The following is a 24677-nucleotide window of genomic DNA, read 5'->3' as shown; positions in this document are numbered from 1 at the left end:
AGCCTCAAAAATACAAGATCTTCTACATGAGATCTGCAACCACTCATGAGACTGAGATAACAATTCACAAAGGAGAAAAGAAAGTAGAGAGGGCCACCAGCATCTTTTTAGAAAATAGAGAGATGTATAATAGGAAAAGTAGATGGGTTGGGATAATAGATGGGCACTACAAATGGAATGGGATCCAGGACATACTAAATGAACTAAAGATCTGTGTTGCACAAAACAAATCCTTTATTGAAGATCTGTGGAGAACACATATGAGAATTGCCCAAGATGAGTTACCTACATTGATGAGATCATAAATACTCTAAAGTACCGAAAAAATATAAAAGTTTAAGAAAAATTTAAGTTGTGAAATTCCCATTACATATTTATTTCAATATTGATATTTGAAATAAATGATGCACCCAGGTGCCCAAATTTCTACTTAATATATGTGGTCAATGAGTTTTAGTATAGTTTCCTGATGATCATAAAAATATCAGCTAATGACTTCCTTGTTGCTGGTACTTAGAAAAAAAAAGTTTAAAAATGCTATTGCTTCAGGAAGACACAAAGTTATTCAGTCATATGAAACATCTGGTACTGAAACTGGGATTTCTTAATTATTGAGAGGGCACTGTAACATAAATATTCACAGGTTCAAAAGAGTGGTGCCAAATAGGTTATCAAGCAAAAAATACAAAACCACCTGGAGAACAAAATCCATCTGTCTGGCTGAATTTAGTTGAAAATATTTTTTAGCCTTATTAGTAAAACTCTCATGTAAAATTTATTTGATTGAATAATTTACTAACAGCATTTCCATATGCATCATAAAGGGCTAAGCTGATAAAAAAAATGAATATACTAGTCATCTTTCCAACTTTCCAGTCAATTCTATGGTTTTCTAATTAATATAATTAACAAACTCAGTTTTAGATTTTATGTATGTCCTGAACCAGTTTTCAAAAGAAAATTCTTATGAACTTGATAAATCATATTTTTCTAAAGAGCTTTTTTGTGTGGAAATGAAATAGACATCTCCTCCCTCAGTTATCCAGGTAGCACTGAACTCTTGTAATTCTTATGTGTTATTCTGGCTACTAGAGCTCAAAAATGATTTTCTTAGCTGTACTGCCTTTAGAGGAGGTGGGGCATTATAGTTAAAATTTAACCTACCTCAAAATGACACTACATAGCAATGATTCTTTGTGATAAGCACATCCAAGACCAGTATACTCTTTGTCCTGCACTGTTTTTTTCTGATCTAGATGTATGTGGAGTTTCACTGGCTTTGGACTCATAACTCAAAAATGCAAAACTATATTTTCCTGAATCTTCCCCATTCTGAGTTTCTGGCTTTTATCTTTGGACTGATTACCAAGATTCTTTTGGCTTAATGGAATGAGGGATTAATTTCAGACGTTGTCCCTTTCCACATGCTTGTTGAGACACTCTCCTGGCAATATACCCATCTACTCTACCTAATCTCTATATATGTGAGGATAGCACATGGTGGGGCACAAACACAGCTACAGAAAGGGATAATTCCATATTCATTTGGCTCCCTTTGCTAAGTTCCTTTGCTGAATACCTTGAAGTTATATGAAAAAAGTATACACAATAATAACTGTCCTGGAAGAGCAAAGTCGGAGATCCTTCTCCTTAATCTGTGTGTATGAGAGAAAGTGAAAATGAAAAATGCTGGGTGGAGGGTATCCCTTTCTTTTCCATGAACAGATTACATGCTTTGCCTATTAGGGAGGACAGAGTAAGTTGATTATCAGATAACACATCTTGTAATAATATGCCTTAATGCTGATTCTCTAGGAAAACAGAAGTTTGCTTTACATAAGAAGTTAGTACTTTTTGGTAAAACTTTTTAAAAGAGTCTAAGATAATTTTTTTTTTTTTTGCCAAAAGGAAATTAAACAGTAGACTAAAACTGTCCCTGGGCATAGATAAAAATGATGATCCAAAATGAGTCAGGCAATTAAAATTATATGCACTAGTACCTTTTGTTTCTATTGTATGAAGAAGAAAATAACTTGTTCTTTCTTAAAAGAAGTTCAATACGGAGTTCTTTAGAGAAAGTTACAGTAACTAATACACACCTATATTCCCTAACAAAAAACTCACCCTAAATTTCATTTACAGAGCCTTGGATTCTTTAAGGACATAGATCGACATTATTTAAAAAATGATTTCCATTTAATTTGTATCTAAACCATATCATTTATTTCTACTCAGATTGGGTCAAAGGAGAAAAAGAAGTGTGTTAAAAGTCAAAATGATATTTCACCTTAATACTCATTTTTTCTAAAAAATCTCAGCAGTCTTTATGTTCTTTTGGTTGAATTGTGTTCAAAGAAATACCAGATGGTTATTAATGGCACAATATTAGACAGAATATAAAATTTAGGCAGTCTAAAAACGTGTCACTGGATACAATTACCATTTGAGAACATGAGGAGTTATTTCTTGTAGACAGTGACATATTCCCTTATGTCACAGTTATTCTCCTTTTACAAAAGCTGTTACTGTGATAGGGAGGACAAATGCCTGCCATATATTACTATGCAACCCACTACAATGGGTTCATTCATATTTATAATACAATCTGTGATGTTGATGCAATCACTTTAGACCTCACTGTTATTTCAAACAAATTCATAACTGAGAAAAAAGGCAGGATGATGACAGGAGTTAATGTGGGTTTTACTCTGTTTACAATTGCTTTCTAATCTACTAAATAGCTGTGAATATTGATGCACTCTTAGAAGTGCTTTCATACACTACTACAGATAAAGGGCTGTTGTGTTATAGTAATCTTTGCAGTGCTAAATTGAACTTTCTAAAACGTTTCTTGTTTATATGATAAGGTCTATTAAGTTAATAAGTAACTTAATTCTCTGATTTAAGGAATATTCTTATTTTATTAATTGAGAGTTATTTAGATTATGGATTCTCAAAGTTTGAAGGAACTTTACTGCTGCTTCTAGAAAGAAATATTATTATTTTTAATTAAAACTTTAATGCTCTTTAATAGGTGTCAACAAATGGAAACATTCATCATTATTTCAACTGATCTCTTCAACATATTTTGATCTGTACAGTAGGGGCTCAATAGACATAGAATTTAAGTAACGTTTATAAAGTGATTTAAAGTTTGCAAAGTACTTTTTTTCACAACAACACTGTGAGGCAGGTAAATTCAAGTATTATCCCTATTTTATTTATAGATGAAAAAAAACTTGCCCAGGGTCTTCTAGATAGGAAATAATGGAGCCAGGATTTGAACCTAGTTCCGTCAGCTTTTAGATCTAGGGCTCTGTCCACTTCTCGACAGCAAGTTGATGAACATCAAGTATTTAAGTGTATATAAGTAATGCATACTTACAAAACTCAATGGGATGCTTCTATGAAAAATGGAATTCAAATTATACTATTAAAGAATAAGATTCTTGTGTAATAAAGTTAATAACAGATGTTTGTATAGTGCATTAAAGTTTGCAAAAAGCTCAACATACATTATGTCATCTCAGCCTTACAATTACCCTGTTAGACAGGTACTACAGGCATTATTATCCCAGTTGTATAGAGAAGGAAACTGAGGCTCATAAAGGTTACAGTAAGTAACCAGCCTATGGTCACGCAGCACGTAACAACTGACCCCAGGATTTATTGACTCTAAGTCAAGCACTCTATCTACTATGCCACATGACCTCTCATGTGAAGAAACATGAGCAATGCTATCCCAGGTCTATGGAGACCTATATTCTATTTCCACACAAGGGATATTTTGAAGAAAACTATGGCAGCTATCCTCCATGACATGACCCTCAAATGTACACTGTTAGAACAGGGATCATATTTTATGCATCTCAGCACTGTGTTGGGCACAAGGCAGATACGAAATAACTTACTGATTAACCGATTGCAGAAATTTTATTGGTTACTTATACATTTTTAATGGTAATCTTTTGTTTTTACATCATCTGTATTTCCAAATATGTCCCTCCCCCTCCTCAAAGATCCATTCCTTTGAAACAAAGGATAAAAAAGAGAAACAAAGAAGGGGGAAGCAGTTTAGAACAATCTAACACACATCAGCTAAGTCTGATGATATATGTAGTGTTCCACACTCATGGTCTCCTGCTTCTGCACAGAAGGGAAGATAACCTATATTCTTGAAAGTGTCTCAATAATACATAATTCTAAAGAGATGCCTCTGAGTCTCAATGAAAATAAACCTTTAAGAATCTTAAAAATGAATTTTCTACAATAATACATCTCACTATTGAGGTAGTAAAAAAAAAAACCTCAAGAGGAACTGTGATAATGAAGATAATGATAGTGAGAATACTGCTACTCCTTATAGAAGCTGCTGGGATTATTCCAGCAATGTTTTGCATTCAGTAGTCAATATAAAAACACTGACAGTCTCAGTGGTTATAAATTAAAATGACTTAACTGTTGCCAATTAAATAATATTCAGTAAACTGAGATTCAGAAGGATTAAGTGATTTACCAAATGTCTGAGGCAAAATGTGAATCCATTCTTCCAAACTCAAGTCCATAACATCACATTGTCTGGGTGTGAAATTACAAAACATCAGAGCTGTGAATGTGTTTCCTGAGTCCACATACAGAACTCTTTCCATTATGCCAATCTCTTAAAATTTTCTTTTTAAAATATGCTACACTTTTATTAAGTTGTGGTTATGATACACTAATGAATACAAAACTACTGTGTGCTTCCACTTTACCAGTTGTGATGACGAGAACAAAAATACTATTTTCTTTACTTTGCCCCACTCTTTACCAATCCCCGATTGCTCTAGGCTGATGCTGATACTGGTGGTGCTACTGTCAAATCACACTGAGGGACAACTTTCTAGTTCACCAACATGGCAATGTCACACAGGCCTATCTGTGCTCTGGACTTTATGACAGAAGTCTTCAATTACGGTGACAGGAAATTCTTTCCAGCTCCACAGATTCAAGCATAGATCAACTTACATGCAATAGCTACAGACAGAACAGCATCCAGCTCACTTCTTGGATTTCTCAATCTAGATGACGACACTAGATTGAGAGCATGAAGCTATATCAGACATACATCATCTAATTCAAACCCTTCTTTTTATAGAAGGGGAAACCAGCGAGGTGAAGAAGCCCAGCTTGTGTACATTTGAAGTTTTGGACCTTGGCTTGCATTTTCCCATCGACAGCTCCTGATGTGGAGAAGCATTTTCCCAGAGGGTCCAGGACTGTGAGGTGTTGCTCCTTTCTTTGGTTTCTTCTCTGTAACAACCTTTCTAAAGGAAGGTCACCACTCTGTCCCAGGTGACAAAATCCCTATTGATTAGTTTTCTTCAACTGTTAATTTAGAGTTAGAAGATACTTTAGGGGTCCTCCAGTTGAACTTCCTCATTTCACATGTAAAGAAATTGAGGCTTAGAGATGTTATGTTTGCCCAGGATCAGACAAGCGGCAGATAGCAGAGACAGCATGAGTTCTAAGTCTTTTCACTCTGAAATCAATGTTCTTTTCTATTCCAGGTATAAGAAAAGTCAAGTCAAATGACAAGGTAGTTTTGAAAAACTTCACCACGTAAGTTTTACTGGGAAAATCTAGCTTCTTAGTGCCACCACCCCTCTTCTTTATTATGGGTAGTGTTGGGGAATTCAATAGTAAGGTGTAAATGATAAAATTATAACCAAGTTTGTAACCTGTAATCTATGAAAACTGTGGCCATAATCAACTTTTGTCACTGAAAGCTAGTGAAAGACTTTTGTAAAAAAGTATTTATTTACTGTTGAATTTGATGGATTTCTGCATCAACCTGTATATGTGCGTGTAAAATATTTCCTAAAAAAGCTGTTTTCCAAAACAGTTCAGAGTTTGTCTTGAGTCCCCACAAAATAAATCTAGATTTCTCTGGTTTTAGCACTATAAAAAGTTAAAAGCATGATAAAAAGATGTAAGTTTATGTAGGCCAACCATGTTTTAGTTCCAGCAAGGTGATTCAATAATTGACATGTATATATCGCTTTAAGGGTTGCCATTATACATTATATATATGTGTATATATATACATAAATACACACATATATATCACATTATTTGATTCCAGTATCATTCCCTGTGAAGTAGGTATTATAGGCATTATTATCCCCGTTTTGTGGGAGGAAAGGGGATGGTTCATATATTCAAGTCACCTACCCACCATGTTCCTACAGATTCTAAATATTAGGGGGGGTCAGATTTGAATCCAGGCTTCTCCTGACTCTAAGTAGAACATAATTTAATTTCCACTTCATTGCACTGCTTTCATGGTATTTGGACTGTCAGAAATCACAGAACAAATCATAGAAGGATGTGGAAAGGTCTATCTTTAAAGCATCCTTTGAAACCAACAGAGTATATACACACACATACATACATATAAACATATCTATATCTATATCAGTCTATCTATATCAGGCTTTACTTGGTGGGCTTTAGTATAATTACTTGAACAGTTAACTTGAAGCATACTCCTTGCTAATGTTATCATTAATTTATAGATGAGCATTACTTATTATGCCCTTGCTAACAACCCTGGATAATTCCCATTATTCCTATACTCTGTTCCTGTGCAGCTAGTAAAGCACAGATTTCATGTCACCCCTCCTCTCATCCCCCAATTCAGTAGTAGCTCCCCTGTCTTTACTAGGATCAAAGATGATTTCCTTTTTTGGCATTGATAGTTCTTTACAATCTGGCTCCATCCTACCTTTCAACACACTTCTCTCTCTCTCTCCACCCCCCTCTTCTTTTAGCAGAGGTGGGATTTGAACCCCATTCTCTAACTCCAGACTTCTCTATACTGGATTGCACTTCCTCCCCTTTAATTTCCCACAGAAGACTTTCTGATTGTATGACTGTTTCCAATTACTCCCCTTCTCAAAAGCAGGCATCAACTTTGAAACTCACACTCCTCTGTACCTCCTGGGCCCTCCCTCCCTCAGAGGTCCTCCCAGATCATCCATTTAAGGAAAGGACCCAGTGCAGGAACCTGATCATTTCCCCCTAGCTACAGATCTTCATCATCTCCCACTCAGACTCTTCTTTCAGCTGCTTTTTATGTGCTATCTTCCCCCTTGGATTGAGTTCCTTGAGGACAGGCACTATCTTTTGCCTTTCTTTGTATCCCCAGCCCTTAGCACAGTGCCTGGTACATAGTAAGCACTTAATAAATGTTTATTGACTAAGTACTTGAAAAGAGTTATCATAGACCTTCTGAGTTTTTTCTTCTCTAGATTAAACATCTCCAGGTACTTAAACCAATCTTCATACAGTGTGAATTCTAAAGCCAATTATTTTGCTTTTCTTTCACCAAGTCAGCACTTTAAACTTAAAGTGCCTCCTCTTGTTTGAAAATTTCCATTTTATCCTGTATATAGCTTATTTGTGCAAAGTTATTTGCATGCTGTCTCTTATACTACCTAGACTGTCTTATACTATTTTTTGCATCCCCAGCACTTAGCACAGGGACTGGCACATAGTAGGCACTTATTAAGTGTTTACTGACAGACTAACAAAAGAATCCAATTACAATAAAATATAATCATCACAATATTTTTTAAATGTTCACAGACACCTTCCCTTCCCAAAAAAGAACCCCTAGACTAGAAAAGTATACATGGATCTGGTCCATGTTAGAAATTAAGTAAATTTGAAAATGTTGATAGGTTCCTGTGTGTTTGTCTTTTGTTGCCGAAGAAGACCATGCCATCAGAGAAAAAATGACATGACTTGCACTTGACTTAATTTTGAGTGAGGAAGGGCTGTGCAGGTCACCAGCCTCACTTCTCGTCCAGAGCCATCTGATTTCAGTGACCAGATATTCATCAGGATGAGGCAGTTGGGGTTAAGTAACTCGCCCAAGGTCATACAGCTAGTGAGTGTCAAGTGTCTGAGGTGAGATTTGAACTCAGGTCCTCCTGACTCCTGCACTGGTGTACTATCCACTGTACCACCAAGCTGCCCCTAATTGATAGGTTATTATATTTCTAAAAGAAATGCAAATGCTTGGGAAAAAATCTTGGACCTTACTATTACCAGAAAAAGAGAGTATTAACAACTACTGAAAACATATGTCTACTTTCCCATTGCTACAAATTTTTTATGAGAAAAACGTATGCATTGAGGGGATCCATCATGAAGATATTAGAAGGCAACAGGTAGACTTCAATTTCATAAATGCCTGAAAAGTATAGGCAATATGAGATGCTGATCAATCAGCATTTATTAAGTGCCTTGCTTGTCAAAGGCACTGGGGATACAACTATAGACAGTGGGAAACATTTATCCTTAAAGATGGGTAATCGCTAAGACCCACACAATGATTGCTTGATGGCCCCTGTACTACAGGAATCAGAGCATTGACATGGCCTTCCTTGATGAAGATCAGTCAACCAAACTGATGATAAAAGTACTCTCTAATTCTGGGAAATGGGAAAGGAAATTCGGGATCATAACACTGGTTCCCGTTTTTTATCTGACCACTCCTAAAAAATAACTATTATGATTTGAATTCATTTGTTTCCTGGAAGGACAATATTAATATTAAGTTCAGAACTACAGCTTAGTTACAGCATTTAATTCTGGTCATTGCAATATTGTCTATTGTAAAGACAACCAACATTTTTAGTTTAAGTAAAAAAGCAATAGATTATACAGCTATACAGTAAACATGCCACTGTAGCTCTTAAGCTATATCAGCATAATAAATCACAATATGAATCTTACAGGTGTAAAAAAATGCTGTGATACTGAATTAAAAGCAGAATTAAATTAAGATACTGAACAGAATACTTTAAAGTTCTGCTTGAACACTTGATCTTTTACTCATAAATCAGAAGCATGGTAATTAAAAGTGATAAAAGTAAGTTAAATTGAAAAACATTTAAAATATTTAACAATGTTAGAATACTTGGATTAAAATTGGTAAAGACTTATCTGTTTCACATTTAGTAGTCTATGTGACAGTGAATTTCATAGTACTCTGTTATCCACAGGTTTGTTTTCGTTTTGCTTTCTATCCTTTTCAGAGATAGCAATTGTCACATTAACTCATACTGAACAGGAACTATCAAGTAACCAATACAACAGCCAATAGTCCAGAACAGTTTAATTTCACAAGATCTAACTCAAAAGCTGCAGGTCTGAAAGCAGGCTTGACAGTAAAAAAGGAAGTCACTTGGGAAGGCAATATATGCTAACCAAGGATCAAAAGAAAACTGCTTTTTGAAATGGTCAGGCCTAGGGTAAGTAAGATAAAATCTCTGTGATGCTAGTTAACTATAGATTAAAAAAATAAAGCTTCAGGAAATTATTTTATTATTGTGATTCAAAATGAAGAATGCATGTAAACAGATACTGTACTAAATCTTTCATTACCTAGCTTTAAAAAATGAGTAACAAATAGCCACCATATGGTTTAGTGGGAAAGTTATCAGAGAACCTAGGAACAAATATCAGTTCTAATACAAATATCCTAACTCTTACAACCTTTGTGGTCTTATCAAAGTCATTTTACTTTTCTTGCCTGAGTTTCCTCACATGTAAAATTAGAGAGTTAGACCAGAAACATAATTAAGGCTTATGATAGGCTAAAAACCTATGATGAACTATAACTTTACTAAGAGGAAAACAAATTAAATGTAGATAGATAAGTTATTATGAAACTTTTTAAAAGTTATTACCTACAGATTTTAACAAATATTTTTATTTGCATTTTGAAAAACAAAAGTAATCTTGATCCTCAAAACTGAGAATAAAATAAATGACAATATTTTAGTTTAACACAATACAACATTAATGTTAATATTTTAAGTATTCTTTTGGGATGTTTTGACTGAGTAGTGCTAATATGTGTACGGTAAAAAATTAAAGAAATTACAATTATTTTATTTGTTATGACAGTCATTTATAAGATCAGAAAGGTTATATCCTTATCTGTCAGAAATAATATATAGCATTTCTTTGAAAGAAGTGATCACAACTTAATAACAAAGCCAGCTAAATGTTTCTACTAAGCTTCAAGTTTAAGTTCTAGTGAATTTTTAAATGCTTCTGGTGTCAAAACATTGAACAGCTGACAATTTCCCCCAAGAGAGTAACTACCTTGAGGGAAAAGCAATTAGGATGTGGATTGACCAGCAATCAGAAATCATTACTTGGTACATTAAATTTAGTAAGATAAGTACCTGGTTAAGGAGTTTAGAAACTGGCTCAATATCTGGAATAATACTAGACTTCTGAACCTAAGACAATACTATGGATGAAACTGAAGATGAAAGAGAACTATCACTTTCCAGTATCTGGAGGTAGATCCCCTTTTTGGCTGACTCATCACTATGCTGACTCACATGGCAGAAACAGTCTACTAAAACCCCAAGATCCTCTTCAGAACAAACTGCTGTCAAATCTTGCCTCTCTTATTGTATTCTTCTAAAGTCATTTTTTTTTGGTATGTGTCCCACTCCACATTTATCCCCCTTCAATTTCATCTTAGTAGGTTCAGTCCAGTTCTCTTGTCTGTCAAATCTCTTCTATATCCTGATCCAGTCATCCAATGTTAGCTAATTTTCCCAAAAAGCCTTCCCAGCTTCCCAGTGTGTAGTTAGAGGAACATACAGGAAGCCAGTGTCACTGGATTGAAGAATACTTGGTAGGGAGTAAGGTGAAGAAGACAGGAAAGGTGAGTGGGGAGAGAGAAGGGTTATGAGAGCTTTGAATTACAATTAGAGGATTTTGTATCTGAACCAGGAGACGACAGAGAATCACTGGAGTTTACTGAGTAATACAGTGATATGTTGTAGAGAAGTAGCATTATATATCAAATGTTCCCCTTGTTACAGACTATTAAGTGTAGAAATTATTAATATCAAGACTTAAAGATCTTAGGAACTTTGAAAATATTAAGTTTTAGAGATGGGTATATAAAAATCTTAGCTGGAAAAATACATTAATATATTGATGTTAGGACTGTGAATTGGTTTAATTTTTTTGGAAAATATTCTAAAATTAGATTTAAAATATTTACATCCCAGTGATCCCACTACTGGGATTATACCTGACAGAAACTATTTATAGAGGGGGAAAAAAGACCTATCAGTTAAAAAATGTTCATACTAGCACTACAGAAAATTAGAGAATCAATTCAGGATAAGTGAAGAGACACCTAAGATACAGACACCTAACTGCTAAAAAGGAAATCAAGCAGTACTGATTACTTTACTTTTAGCACTGATTTAGTACTGATTTACTTTTACTTTTACTTTGATTATAGGATTAAACTTCCCCTTCTTTAGGAAAAGCTAGTCCTAAACTAAACCAGACTAACAGAGTTGCCTTTTAGATCTAGGTTATCTATAGGTTTAATGAATGGATAGCCTAAGACTTTATTATTTAGTAGCAGATAATTTAGAGAAATAAAATAATCATAAGATCACAAGGTGTTTAAAAAAGCTTAGTGTACCTTTCTAGAAGAAGGGGGAGGGGCTGACCCGAGGTTAAGTTCCCCTTGCTGGCAGCTGGAGAAAGGTTAGCCAGCCATTAAGGTCCTTTTTTCAGTTGTAGTGGATAAGCTCTCCTTTCTATCTTGAGTTAGAATCTAAGTTGAGTAATGGAAACTTTTAAGGAAGTTCCTCTTTCCTAGTATGCTTTCCAGTTACAAAAGATACCACTTGTAAGGCAAGAACTTCTGAGGTAGGATTAAGAAAGCCTGTTCAACTGAATTATATTCAAAATAAGTTGCTGTATTTTTAAAATCCCCTTTTCTGTGAGAGAGAGCCAGAGAGAGAGAGAGAGAGAGAGAGAGCAAGCAAGAGAGAGTGAGAGAGACAGACAGAGAGAGAGAGATGGTATAGAGAAAAAGAAGAGGGAACAGAAAAGGGTTTTCAGGGTCTACCCCAAAGTTAAGTGGCAGAATAAAGAGGCCAACTGAAAGGCAGAAGAGCCCAAAGAGTCCAGTTATTAAAGTAAAGACAGGAGAAAGATTCTCAAAGGAGAGGTTAACAAGGTTAAATGCTACTTAGCAGTCAAGAAGAAAGAGGACTTAGTCAATATTTATTAACCACCTGTACTGTGTTAAGCACTGATATTAAGTACTGATAGTTAAGAGATAGTTAAGATATCAAATCTATCTATCTCTAAAATATCTATCAAACTGTTGAAATAATTTTGGAACGGGCAATTTCTAATGAGTGATGACAGCAGATGTCTGAGAGCAACATGTTGAAAGTAAGCGAGAGAGGAAGTGGAGGCAAGGAGTGTAGACATTAATTCCTAGGAGTTTTGGAAATAGAACTAAGACAATTCTTAGAGGCAGGTTTATTTCCTGGAATGCTCATAAGTGTTAAAAAAAATTGATGAAATGAACCTGCAGTTTAGTTATCAAGTTAACTCATATTCATGCACCCAAAATAAGTTCAAAAGAAAAGTCTGCTAAAATCAACTGAGAAATTAACAGAATTAAAAGAAGGAGGATAAAAAGAAATAAGCAAAATAGAAAGAAAACTTTTAAAAAAGATCCATAGAAAGGATAAACCAAATGGTCAAATTACCCAAAAAGGTAAACAAAAATAAAATTTCCAAAATTAAAACAAAAACACCAAGAAAGAGGAAATAATAATGAAACATAAAGCACATCATTAGAGGACATTACTTACTAATTATATAATAAAAAACAGAATGTAAAAGTGACTGTATATTTGTAAAACATTCAAATACACAAGATAAGAAATTCTCAATAAATCAATGCCAGAAAAAATAAAGCAAGTAGGCCATGAAGAAACTAACATAAACAATGCCCTCCCACCGCCCCCGCCATGGATTCAAACATGAATATGAATAATTTTAGAAAGGAAAAATACAAGTGATTCACAAACATCTGAAAAACTGCTCAAAATCACTAATGAAAATGAAGACAAATCTGATGTATTACTTTATATCCATCAAATTGTGATAGCTCCTTTGGTAAAACTGTGCATCAGAAGATAGGCATGCTAACTCAATGGAGGGAGAGATAAGGAAGGGTTCAACTAGAATTATGAATGACTTGGAATTACAAAAGACACACTGCTAAACTGTTTATACATTTTGATGAAGGTATCCCACTAATGGGTTTATAGTCAAAGAAGTTAGTGATAGAAATTCATCACAATACAATTTGTTATAGCAAAAAGCTAGAATCAAATGATGTGTACAATGATTGGGAAATGGCTAAAGTTGTGCTCCAAAAATAATGACAAATATGAAGAATTCTGAGAAGCATAAGAAGACTACTGTGAAGTTAAGCAGGGTGAAGAAAGCAGAGCCAAAAGGACAGTATAAGCAAAGAGCACAATATAAATGAAGACACCATGAAACTGGAACCAAATTTAAATCAAATACAATATACAATGTTGCTACCAAATTATATAGGACATGATCCTAGAGAGATGGGCTGAACACTTCCATAATGTTCTCAACAGACCATCATCAATCAATGCTGAGACCATTGACCATTTACCTCTGGTTGAAGTCAATCCCTCCTTAGCTGAGCTTCCAACTAAAAAAGAGGTTTTGAGGGCAGTTAGGTTCCTTTCATGTGCAAAGTACCTGATGATTCTATTACAGCTGAGAATTACAAGGTAGGGGACCATTACTCACACAAAAGCTGACTGAAATTTTCCAGGTTATATGGCAAGAGGAGGTTATCCCCCAGGAATTCAAGGATGCCTCCATTGTCCATTTCTATAAGGGTAAAGGGAATAGATTGTCCTGCTAAAATCATAGGAGGTTCTCTCTCTTAATCATTGCTGGCAAAATTCTTGCTAGAGTCCTCCTTAATAGGCTGATCTTTCACCTTGAAGATAGGAATATACCTGAGAGCCAATGTGGCTTCAGAAAGGGCCGAGGAACAGTCAATATGGTGTTTGCTGCCCAATAACTCCAGGAGAAATGCCAAGAGCAGAACAGAGGTCTGTACACAAAGTTTGTAGATGTGACCAAGGTCTCTGACACTGTTAGTCATGAGAACTCATGGAAAATTATGTCAAAATTTGGTTCCCTAGAGAAGTTCATCAATATTGTACATCAATTTCATGATGGCATGTTTGCCCAGGTTCTGGATAATGGACAAAGCTTTTGTGCCTTCCCAGTCACCAATGGAGTAAAACAGGGCTGTGGGCTTGCTCCCATGCTTTTTAGCATGATGTTTTCAGCCATGTTGACAAATGCTTTCAATGAAGATGAACATGGCATCAAGGTCAACTACCATCCTGATGGTAAGTTCTTCAACTTGAAAAGGCTACAAACCAAGACCAAAGTGGAGGGAGTGTTGCTGCATGATCTTCTGTTTGCAGAAGATTGTGCACTCAATGCAGCCTCTGAAGCTGAGATGCAACAAAGTATGGATCAATTCTCTGCTGCCTGTGCTAATTTTGGCCTAATAATTAACACCAAGGAAACACAGGTGCTCCATCAGCCACCACCACACCATCCATATGTGGAACCAGCAGTTATAACAACTGCAGAAGTTTTGAATGCTGTGGATAAGTTCACTTACCTTGGTAGTGTAGTGTACTGTCCAGGGATGTATATATTGGCAATGAGGTTGATGCACACATTGCCACAGCTAACTCAATGTTTGGGAGGCTCCAAAGAAAAGTTTGGGAGAGAAGAGGTATTAGACTGATGGTACCAAACTGTGGTCAGACCGTTCCTTACCCACACTAAACACTGCTAGCTCTGAGGTAACTCTGGGGAAACCCAAAAAGACTTCACCTGGCCTCTGCTTTCCAACACCAGTCAGCTCAGCACCAGGTAAGCTGCAGCGTTTTAGCTTCTAGCAGAAAGAACCAGAGGCCACAACACACAAAGCCTTAAGTTTTAGGCACAAGAACTGTGGGACAGAGCCTCCTGTGCCCCAGAAGCAGAGGTCCACTTTAAAAGCCATGAAAAGGGTGAACATCATGAGTAAGAAGCAAAGCAGAAAAGAAAAGACCATAGAATCTTTCTATGGGGACAAGGATTCTCATCTGATTGGGTTCAAGGAGGGAATAACAAACTCAGTTAAGTATAGAAATACAACTAGCTCTACAGGTAACAGGAAGGGAAGGGGGAAAGAAAAGGCAGGGGAGGCTAAAAGGGAGGGAAAAAGTAGTAGAGGAAAAGGGGATTAAAAGGGAAGGGGCCTGAAAGAAGGGAGGGAAGACTGAGGGAGGCTGTGGTCAAAAATTAAAACTCTACTGTGGAGGGGAAGGGAGAATTAAAAGTATAAACAGGGGGAAAGGGGATGGAGGGAAAGACACAGATAGTAATCATAACTGTGGATGTGAATGGGATGAACTCTCCCATAAAATGGAGACAGACAGAAGAATGGATTAAAAACCGTAATCCAACAATATGTTGTTTACAAGAAACACATTTGAAATGGGCACATACACACAGGGTAAAGGTAAAAGGTTGGAGTAGAATATATTGTGCTTCAGCTGATGAAAAAAAAAGCAGGAGTAGCAACCCTAATCTCAGACAAAGCAAAAGCAGAAATAGATCTAATCAGAAAAGATAAGGAAGGAAACTATGTCCTGCTAAAAGGCACCAGAGACAATGAAGTACTTTCATTACTAAACATATATGCTCCAAGTGCATCCAGATTCTTAGAGGAGAAGTGAAGGAAGTTACAGGAAGAAACAGACAACAAAACTATACTAGTGGGGGACCTCAACCTCCCGCTCTCTGAACTTGATAAATCTAACCCCAAAATAAATACGAAAGAAGTTAAGGAGGTGAATAAAACTCTGGATAAGGTAGACATGATAGATCTCTGGAGAAAACTGAATGGGGATACAAAGAAATATACCATTTTTTTAATGGTTCATGGCACATACACAAAAATTGGCCATGTATTAGGCCATAAAAACCTCACAATCCAGTGCAGAAAGGCAGAGATAGTCAATACATCCTTCTCAGATCATAATGCACTAAAAACTATATGTAATCAAACGGAAATATAAACCAAAAATTAATTGGAAACTAAACAATCTAATCCTAAAGAATGAGTTAAAAAACAAATTAACAGAAACAATCAAGAACTTCGTTCAAGAGAATGACAATAATGAGATAATCTACCAAATCTTATGGGATACTGAAAAAGCAGTTCTTAGGGGAGGTTTTATGTATTTGAATGCCTAAATAAATAAAATAGAGAAAGAGAAGATCAATGAATTGGGCATGCAGCCGAAAAAGCTAGAAAAAGAACAAAGTGAAAATCCCCAAGTAAATACCAAATTAAAAATACTGAAAACCAAAGAAGAGATCAATAAAATTGAAATTAGGAAAACTATTGAACTAATATATTAAACTAAGAGTTGGTTTTATGAAAAAAAACAACAAAATTGATAAACCTTTGGTCAATTTGACTTAAAAAAAGAAGAAAATTGAATAATGAATATAAAAAATGAAAAGGGTGAATTTACCTCCAATGAGAAGGAAATTAAAACAACAATTAGAAATTACTTTGCCCAAATGCATGCCCATAAATTCGACAATCTAAATAAGATAGATGATTATTTTAAAAAATATAAATTGCCCAGATTAACAGAAGAGGAAGTTGAATACTTAAATAATCCTATCTCAAAAAAAGAAATTGAACAAGCCATCCATCAATGAACTCCCTAGGGAAAAATTCCCAGGGCTGGATGGATTTACAAGTGAATTCTATCAAAAATTTAAAGAAGAGTTAATTCCAATACTATACAGACTATTTGGGAAAATTGATGAAGGAGTCCTACCAAATTCTTTTTATGATACAAATGTGGTTGTGATTCCTAAACCAGGAAGAGACAAAACAGAGAAAGAAAATTATAGACCAATTTCTGTAATGAATACAGATGCAAAAATTTTAAATAAGATATTAGCAAAAAGAATACAGCAACTTATCATGAGAATAATACATTGTGGTCAGGTAGAATTTATACCAGGAATGCAGGGCTGGTTCAATATTAAGAAAGCTATTAGTATTATTGATCACAGCAACAACAAAACTACCATAAACCATATGATTATCTCAATAAATACAGAAAAAGCTTTTGACAAATACAACACCCATTCCTACTGAAAACACTGGAAAACACAGGAATAAATGGAGCTTACTATAAAATAATAAGCAGTATCTATCTAAAACCATCAGCAAGCATTATATGCAATGGGGATAAGCTAGATGCATTTCCAATAAGATCAGGATGAAACAAGGATGTCCATTATCACCACTGTTATTCAGTATAGTACTAGAAATGCTAGCTGCAGCAATAAGAGAAGAAAAAGAAATTGAAGGAATTAGAATAAGCAAAGAAGAAACTAAGTTACCACTCTTTGCAGATGATATACTTAGAGAATCCCAGAGAATCAAATAAAAAACTAAATAAACTCAAATAAATCATCTGCATTTCTATATATTACTAACAAAGCCCAGCACCAAAGATAGAAAGAGAAATCCCATTTAAACTATGGTAGAAACTATAAAATGTCTGGGAGTCTACCTGCCAAAACAAGCCCAGGGAGCATGAGGACAATTACAAAATACTTTAGACACAAATAGTCAGATCTAAGTAAGTGGAAAAACATCAGTTGCTCATGGGTAGGTCGAGTTAATATAATAAAAATTAGCTAATATAATAAAAATTCTACCTAAATTAATTTGCTTATTCAGTACCATACCAAACAAACCACCAGACAGTTATTTTCTAGAGCTCGAAAAAATATCAAAATTCATCTGGAGGAACAAAGGGTCCAGAACATCAAGGGAACTAATGAAAAGAAATGCTAGCGAAGGTGGCCTAGCCCTACCAGATCTTAAATTGTATTATAAAGCAGCAGTCATTAAAACCACTTTAAGAAACAGAGAGGTAGACCAGTGGAATACGTTAAATACTCAAGACATGGTAGTCAATGAATATAGCAATCCACTGTTTGATAAACCCAAAGACCCCAGCTTCTGGGATAAGAATTCACTCTCTGACAAAAATTGCTGGGAAAACTGGGTAACAGCGTGGCAGAAACTGGGCACAGAATAAAGAATTGTTACACAAGAATAAAGTCCAAATGGATACATGATCTAGGTATAAAGACTGATACTATAAACAAATTAGGGGAGGAAGGAATAGTGTATTTGTCAGACTTATGGAGAATGGAGAAATTTATGAACAAGAGATAGAGAACATTATGAAGTGCAAAATGGATAATTTTGATTACATTAAATTGAAAAGTTTTTGCACAAACCCAATGCAACTAAGATTAGGAGGGAAGCAGAAAACTGGGAAAGAATTTTTGCAACTAGTGTCTGTGATAAAGGCCTCATTTCTAAAATATATAGAGAACTGAGTCCAATGTACAAGAATACAAATCATACCCCAATTGAGAAATGGTTAAAGGACATGAACAGGGAGTTTTCAGAGGAAGAAATTAAAGCTATCTATAATCATATGAAAAAACGCTCTAAATCACTATTAGAGAGATGCAAATCAAAACAACTCTGAGGTACCACATCACACCTATCAGATTGGCTAATGTAACAAAACAGGAAGATGATAAATGTTGCAGGGATGTGGGAAAGTTGGAACACTAATTCATTGTTGGTGGAGCTGTGAGCTGATCCAACCATTGTGGAGGGCAATTTGGAACCATGCCCAAAGGGCTACAAAAATGTGCATATCCTTTGACCCAGCAATATTGCTTCTGGGGCTCTATCCCTAAAAGATCATAGAAATAGGAAAGGGTCCCACATGTACAAAAATATTTATAGCAGCTCTCTTTGTGATGGCCAAAAACCTGGAAATCGAGGGGATGCTCATCAATTGGTGAATGGCTAAACAAGCTGTGGCATATGAATGTAATGGAATACTATTATTCTATGAGACATGATGAACAGGAAGACTTCGGAGAGACCTGGGAAGACTTACATGAACTGATGCTAAGTGAAAGGAACAGAACCAGGAGAACTTTGTACACAGCAACAACAATAGTGTGTGAGGAATTTTTCTGGTAGACTTGGTAGTTCATTGCAATGCAAGGACTTAATAAATTTCCAATGGCCTCTTGAGGCAAAATCCAGAGAAAGAAGTATGGAATTGGATCACAGATAGAAGCAGATAATTTTCTTTTGTATTATGTTTTGTTTTATGGTTTTCCCTATTCATTTTAATTCTTCCATGCCACATGTATTAAACAGGAATGTATGTGTAGAACCTATATAAGGTTGTATGCTGTCTCAGGGAGGGAGCAGGAAGGGAGGAGGGAATGAGGGGGAGGGAGAGGAAAAAAAATCTAAGATACATGGAAGTGATTGTTGAACACTGAAAACAAATAAAATAATTTAATTTAAAAAATAAAAAGTACTTTAGAGACGAACAAGGACTGTACAATTTAAATATAAGCTAGATGGTAATGATTTTGCACAGAACAGAAAACAAAAAATATTCTTGAAATCAGAAATTAGAAGTGGCTTGAACTAAATATTACAGGATGGCTCTCCACTAACTCTCCAACCTTGTATCTCTTACCTTATCCCTGATCACCTACATGTATCCTGTTCTAGTCAACATCATCCAATACCAGGCATGTATTCCTCCCTCCTGGGATTTATCCATTCTTTGCACTTCTCTCTCTGAAATGCTTACTCCATCTCCTCTCTCAAAATACTACTCATCTGAATAATATAGTAAGTATTTAATAATTTTTTCAAATTGATCATTTTTGAAGCCAAACATAGTTCATAATGATCCACAAACTTTACTGGGGGTGAAAAAGTTAATATTCAGAAGTTAGCAAAAAGCAATTTCATTTTGGCAGAGGAAAACTTAAGTTTTAATGATAATGATAACTTAATTTGGCTGTCTTCTGGATTCTTAGAATTCTTGATCTTTTTCTTTTAGCTATTATCAAAAAGGGAAAGAAGCAAAAAGAAGATCATTTCGTATTCCAAACAATTCTTCCATTATTTCTAGTTACCCACAGGAAAAATGATAGACATAGGAATGACAGAAAATAGGGGATGATTCTTTGTGATTGCTTTAGCTTTTAATAATCATTGTGAAATGTGAAACTCATAGTGTATTTATTGGCTAGTGTCTGACAGAACTGTTAAAATACATTTGTTAAATAATGTGTGCAGTGTGGTCTGCAAATAAGATATACTGACCAATACCAAGAGGAACTTTACCATTATGTGGTTTAAATTTAAATGTTGGCTTTCATTTTATCATGAATCTATCTCTACTGTGACAGTTATATCAGCAAAAAAAAAAAAAAAATAATAATCTGCATCTTTATCACATTTTCGTTCAAAATATTGTTTACCAATAAATATTGAATAGGTCAACAGAAATATTAACAATAAAAATCAAGATGGTACCCACACTATCTTAAAAAACTGATAATAGATTTTCAGATAATTTATTTTCTTTCATATCAAACCAAAAAGTGGCTATAAGATGTGTTAAATAGTGTTGCGATAACACGGCAATCTGTAAGTGGCAAGAGGCTTAATAACTTGCTTATTGGCCTCAGTGGTAGCATCATTATTTCCAGAAGACATAAATGCCAGGAATGGCAATAGTCCTGCCAAAGATTCATTTTTGTGATACCTGGAATGGGAAGATTATTTCTCTATGAAGTATTTTTTCAATAATCTGCAGGAGTAGCTCTCTTAATCAGGCAAGGCTGGGTCCAATTATGCCACCCCCTCACCCTTCCCACCTTTAAAAAAATCTAGTATTTTAATAGTACATTAAAACTTTCACATGAATTGGATACTACTACTACTTTTACTATTACTATTACAACCAAAAGATAGTACCATAATCTTAAAATATTAAATTCTATTTTTTTAAAGTAGTAAAGCAAGGCTGTACCCAAGTATGCACCCCACTAACCCTTCCCACCATTGAAAAATATAGTACTTTAATAGCATAGTAGAAAGTTTAAACAATTGGATACATGCTCTCTTTGGACACACCAAACTAGCTTCTTCCTCTCTGCTATACTGATCTATCATATCAAAATAATAACAAAGTTAAGAGTCTAAAAAGTCAAAAAGAGCAGAAGTAAAATTGTTGAAATGGACACTGTGTAGCATTTAATTCAATAACGCTAAATAATCCCACCCAGTGCGGCACAATATGTAATTAGGCATGATGTCTAGAACATCTGGTTTCAAATCCTGTCTCTGATAACAGCTCTCTAAGATTACAAATTGCAGAGGAGGTGTTGACTTGCTTAGGTAGAAAGATTTTCCTTATCAGAGAGTTCCTTGAAACAACCACAGGTCCAATTCCTATGTCTGATGACACACAGCAGGTCAAACTATTATGTAGCCTGTGATAAGCAAATATACCTTTGTAAAAAGTACTTATGCTCTTCATTAGTACAAGGAATAATAGAAACTCCTTTTTTTTTTTGCAAAGTCTCATGTAAAGCTTTCGTACTTGAATAATTTTTTTCTGAAATTAAACTGTAAGAATTAAAGATCTTTTAAAAAAAAAACATTTTAATCTAAGTGACTTCTATCCAACTACTTTATGCATATGTAACACTTAGCTCAATATGCTTAACAAAAAGTAACATTTTAGCTTCTATAAGGATACAGTTTTAAAATGAGGTCATTTTAACATGTCTACATGAAACTACTTCAGAAAACAAATTTGATATTTACTTGCAAATGAGACAAATAGTTACAAAAATAGAGTGCTAGACCTAGAATCTAAAAGGCCAAGTTTTTACATTTGGCCTCACTTACTAGCTATGTGACCCTGGGCAAATTGCTTAACCTCTGTTTCCTCAACTGTAAAATCGGGATAATAAAAACACCTATTTCTTAGGGTTGTTTTGAGGATTAAGTGAGATAATAATGGTGAAGCACTTAGCACAGCGCCTGGCACTGAGTTAATGCTACATAGTAATGCTACAAAATGCTAGTAATGCTACATAAGCATTAGCTGTTATTTATCATGATTAAATTGTACGACTCCTATACATCTATTAGGAGCAATCAAATGTAAGAGTAGTTTTATTTTTAAAGTATTATTTCGAATCAATAAAAAGAAAAACAATCAAAATTTATAACTTAGGCTGGTCTGAGACCTGGGTTTCATCTAACCCATTTTACTTCTCAAAACATACCTCAAACCTAACACTTATGGAGCTAATAACAAAATCAAGAAAAATATACCAAAGAAAGAAAAAAAGTAGGTTCAGCAGGGGACATAGATGCAAACGTGACACTTTGGTGTTAAAGCTTGTCAAAGCTAACATACATTCTTTTTTAAACAAATTATAATATAAGAAACCAATATTGTCTTTAGAGATGCTTGGTGCATGCAGGGGTGGTGCCCTGGGTTTGCAGGTACAAAATGCATATTCAGCAAAATTTGTAGCCTATTTCCACAAAGAGTGATCATGAGTCACATGAGAATCACAGAGCCTGGTAAAAATGAACAACTTGCCTTTGTACCTCAAAGAACTATGATAGCACTGATAGGAATACTCCCTTCATTAGTGCAGATCCCAATCCATCCAGGTCTTCTCGTCCACACAATATGTAAATCTTCCCCAGAGGATTTATTCAATATATTAGAAGAATAATCCTTTTATGTTGCGGATACCAATGCAATAATTGGTTTGCCCATTTGTTATTTTTTTATAGTCACATGAGTCCTTGATGATATCTTTATACCACTTCTCACATTTTTATGACTTGCCAATGCAACATATTTAATTAAACAAGTATGGCTGCATTTATTAAAGTGACATGTATATACATTTTTACCATATTTGCCTTTATTCAACTTATTATTATTAATTCTGATTTTTTTCATGCCATGTGTAGTTTTATTTTCTTTTTCCTGTTCCCCAAACTTCTGGTTAAAAGGTTAAATCTGGTTGAGAGATTCTTTTGATATCCCAAGTATATACAATGAGGGCCTGGTGTGGTGTGGTGGACTAGTTGTGACTCCATTCAATCTATCCTTCAAATAATTACTAAATCAAACTTTTTAATACCTAGGACTGACAAAAAACTAACCTTCATACTCTCCCAGCTCTACTTCTGACTCTGTACTTCACCATGCCTCAGCTTTCTTCTCACCGTAGAAGATCCCTTCATCCCTAACATCTTCTCATACTGGAAGAGTCTTCTGACTCAGTAGGACCCCTCCTCAAATTAAGTTTCTTCTGGAACTTCCAATTTGAGGAAGGGCCCAGGACAGTCATCCTTCATTCATCTCCCTGTTCCCTTTCTGACTCTCAGAACTTGGCCACCATGCCCTCTTGTGGGTACCTTCTCCTTTTCCTGTCTTTCTAGCTCCCTTGTGTGTGCTTGTCAAATTACAATGTAAACTCCTCAAATGCAGTAACCAAATCTCTTCATACTTATACAACTGGGTTGTAATTCATATGACCTCAAAGAAGAAAATCAATTTAATGTGAATTACAAAATACCAGATATGATTTAGCGTGAGTCAAAAGTTCTGTTAATATGACACTTGTGAACTAGCCGAAGATTTTAAAACACTGCTCTATCATCAGTCTGCACTTGCTTATCACTGCATATGGATGTAATGTGCTGCTTCATACCATATCACTAAGAGTTGTATTAGTTTTTTTTTAAAGAGCACTTTAAGAGACAAAGGGAAAAACACCCTATATGGGAACACTGCCAGGGCAGAGAGATGGGGCTGGGAGTGGGAAGGGAGGATATTTTACTATTATAAAAATCTGATGTAACTGAATGGCATAAAAATGGTCATAGTAACTCTAAAATAGGATGAGATGATGGATTGCCCAAATCAATGTACAGAATGTTATAAAAAATACAAGTAAAACAAAAGAAAAAGGCAAAGTTGCACCAGCTTTTTGTGGTCTGCAAGCAACTACAAGAAACAGAAGTAAAGACTGCAACCAAAAATGCATTCTTAGCAGAGTGTTTTTCACGCAAAAGTTTTAAGTTTAATTAAGGCAGTGAAAGAAAATAGAAATGAAGTGGATAGTGAAGAAACTTTTACAGCAATTGTTGATTTGATCACTTTAAAAACTGAATTCAACTGCACAACAAAATTAACAGAGAAGTAGCCAATGCAGATGAGGATGCAGTTATTAAATATCCTGATGTCTTGAAGAAAATAATCAAAAGAGGTGGATATGTGGATAGACAAATTTTTAATATGGATGCAACAGGCTTACTTGGAAAACTTTCCTGAACTAACATTTATTTCTAGGAGAGAAAAAAAGAACCCAGATTTAAAGGGTCAGGGGATTACCTAACACTTACTGTAACATAATGCAATGAAAACCAAATCTTGTTGATCAGTCTCAGAATTCTTCTTAGAGGCTATATCTATCTATTATTTTTACCTCTTTGGTGGTCAAATAAGAAAGTATGGATGACTAAAGTTGGTTTAGAAGACTGATTTTCAAGTTACTTTAGTCTAGCAGTGGAAAAATATTGCAAGGTTAACAACATTATGTTTATTTTTTCCAACTTAATAGTATTTTATTTTTTCTAATTACATATAAGATAGTTTTCAACATTTACGTTTATAAGATTTTGAGTTCCAATTATTTTCTCCTATACACTTCCTACCCTTCCCCAGAATGTCATG

At 34.9% G+C, this 24677-nt stretch overlaps 1 protein-coding gene and 1 long non-coding RNA gene across 3 annotated transcripts in view; one reads left to right on the top strand and one right to left on the bottom strand.

Annotated features, from left to right (window-relative positions):
• The window catches only part of DIAPH3 (diaphanous related formin 3), a 464308-nt gene that overhangs the window by 49039 nt on the left and 390592 nt on the right, over nucleotides 1-24677 (bottom strand). The gene's annotated exons all lie outside the window — the stretch shown is intronic.
• LOC140509506 (uncharacterized) overlaps nucleotides 1-24677 on the top strand; it is a 55086-nt gene that overhangs the window by 26729 nt on the left and 3680 nt on the right. For both annotated transcript variants that reach the window (XR_011968789.1, XR_011968788.1), the window contains exon 2: nucleotides 5138-5601. This is a non-coding gene — a long non-coding RNA (uncharacterized lncRNA). The remainder of the gene's footprint in view (nucleotides 1-5137; nucleotides 5602-24677) is intronic.

The sequence above is a fragment of the Notamacropus eugenii genome, chromosome 6 (genome assembly GCF_028372415.1).
Source record: "Notamacropus eugenii isolate mMacEug1 chromosome 6, mMacEug1.pri_v2, whole genome shotgun sequence".
In the NCBI taxonomy this organism is placed as follows: Eukaryota; Metazoa; Chordata; class Mammalia; order Diprotodontia; family Macropodidae; genus Notamacropus; species Notamacropus eugenii.
Note: the sequence above shows the minus strand (reverse complement) of the source record. Positions and strands in the feature narration are given on the sequence as shown.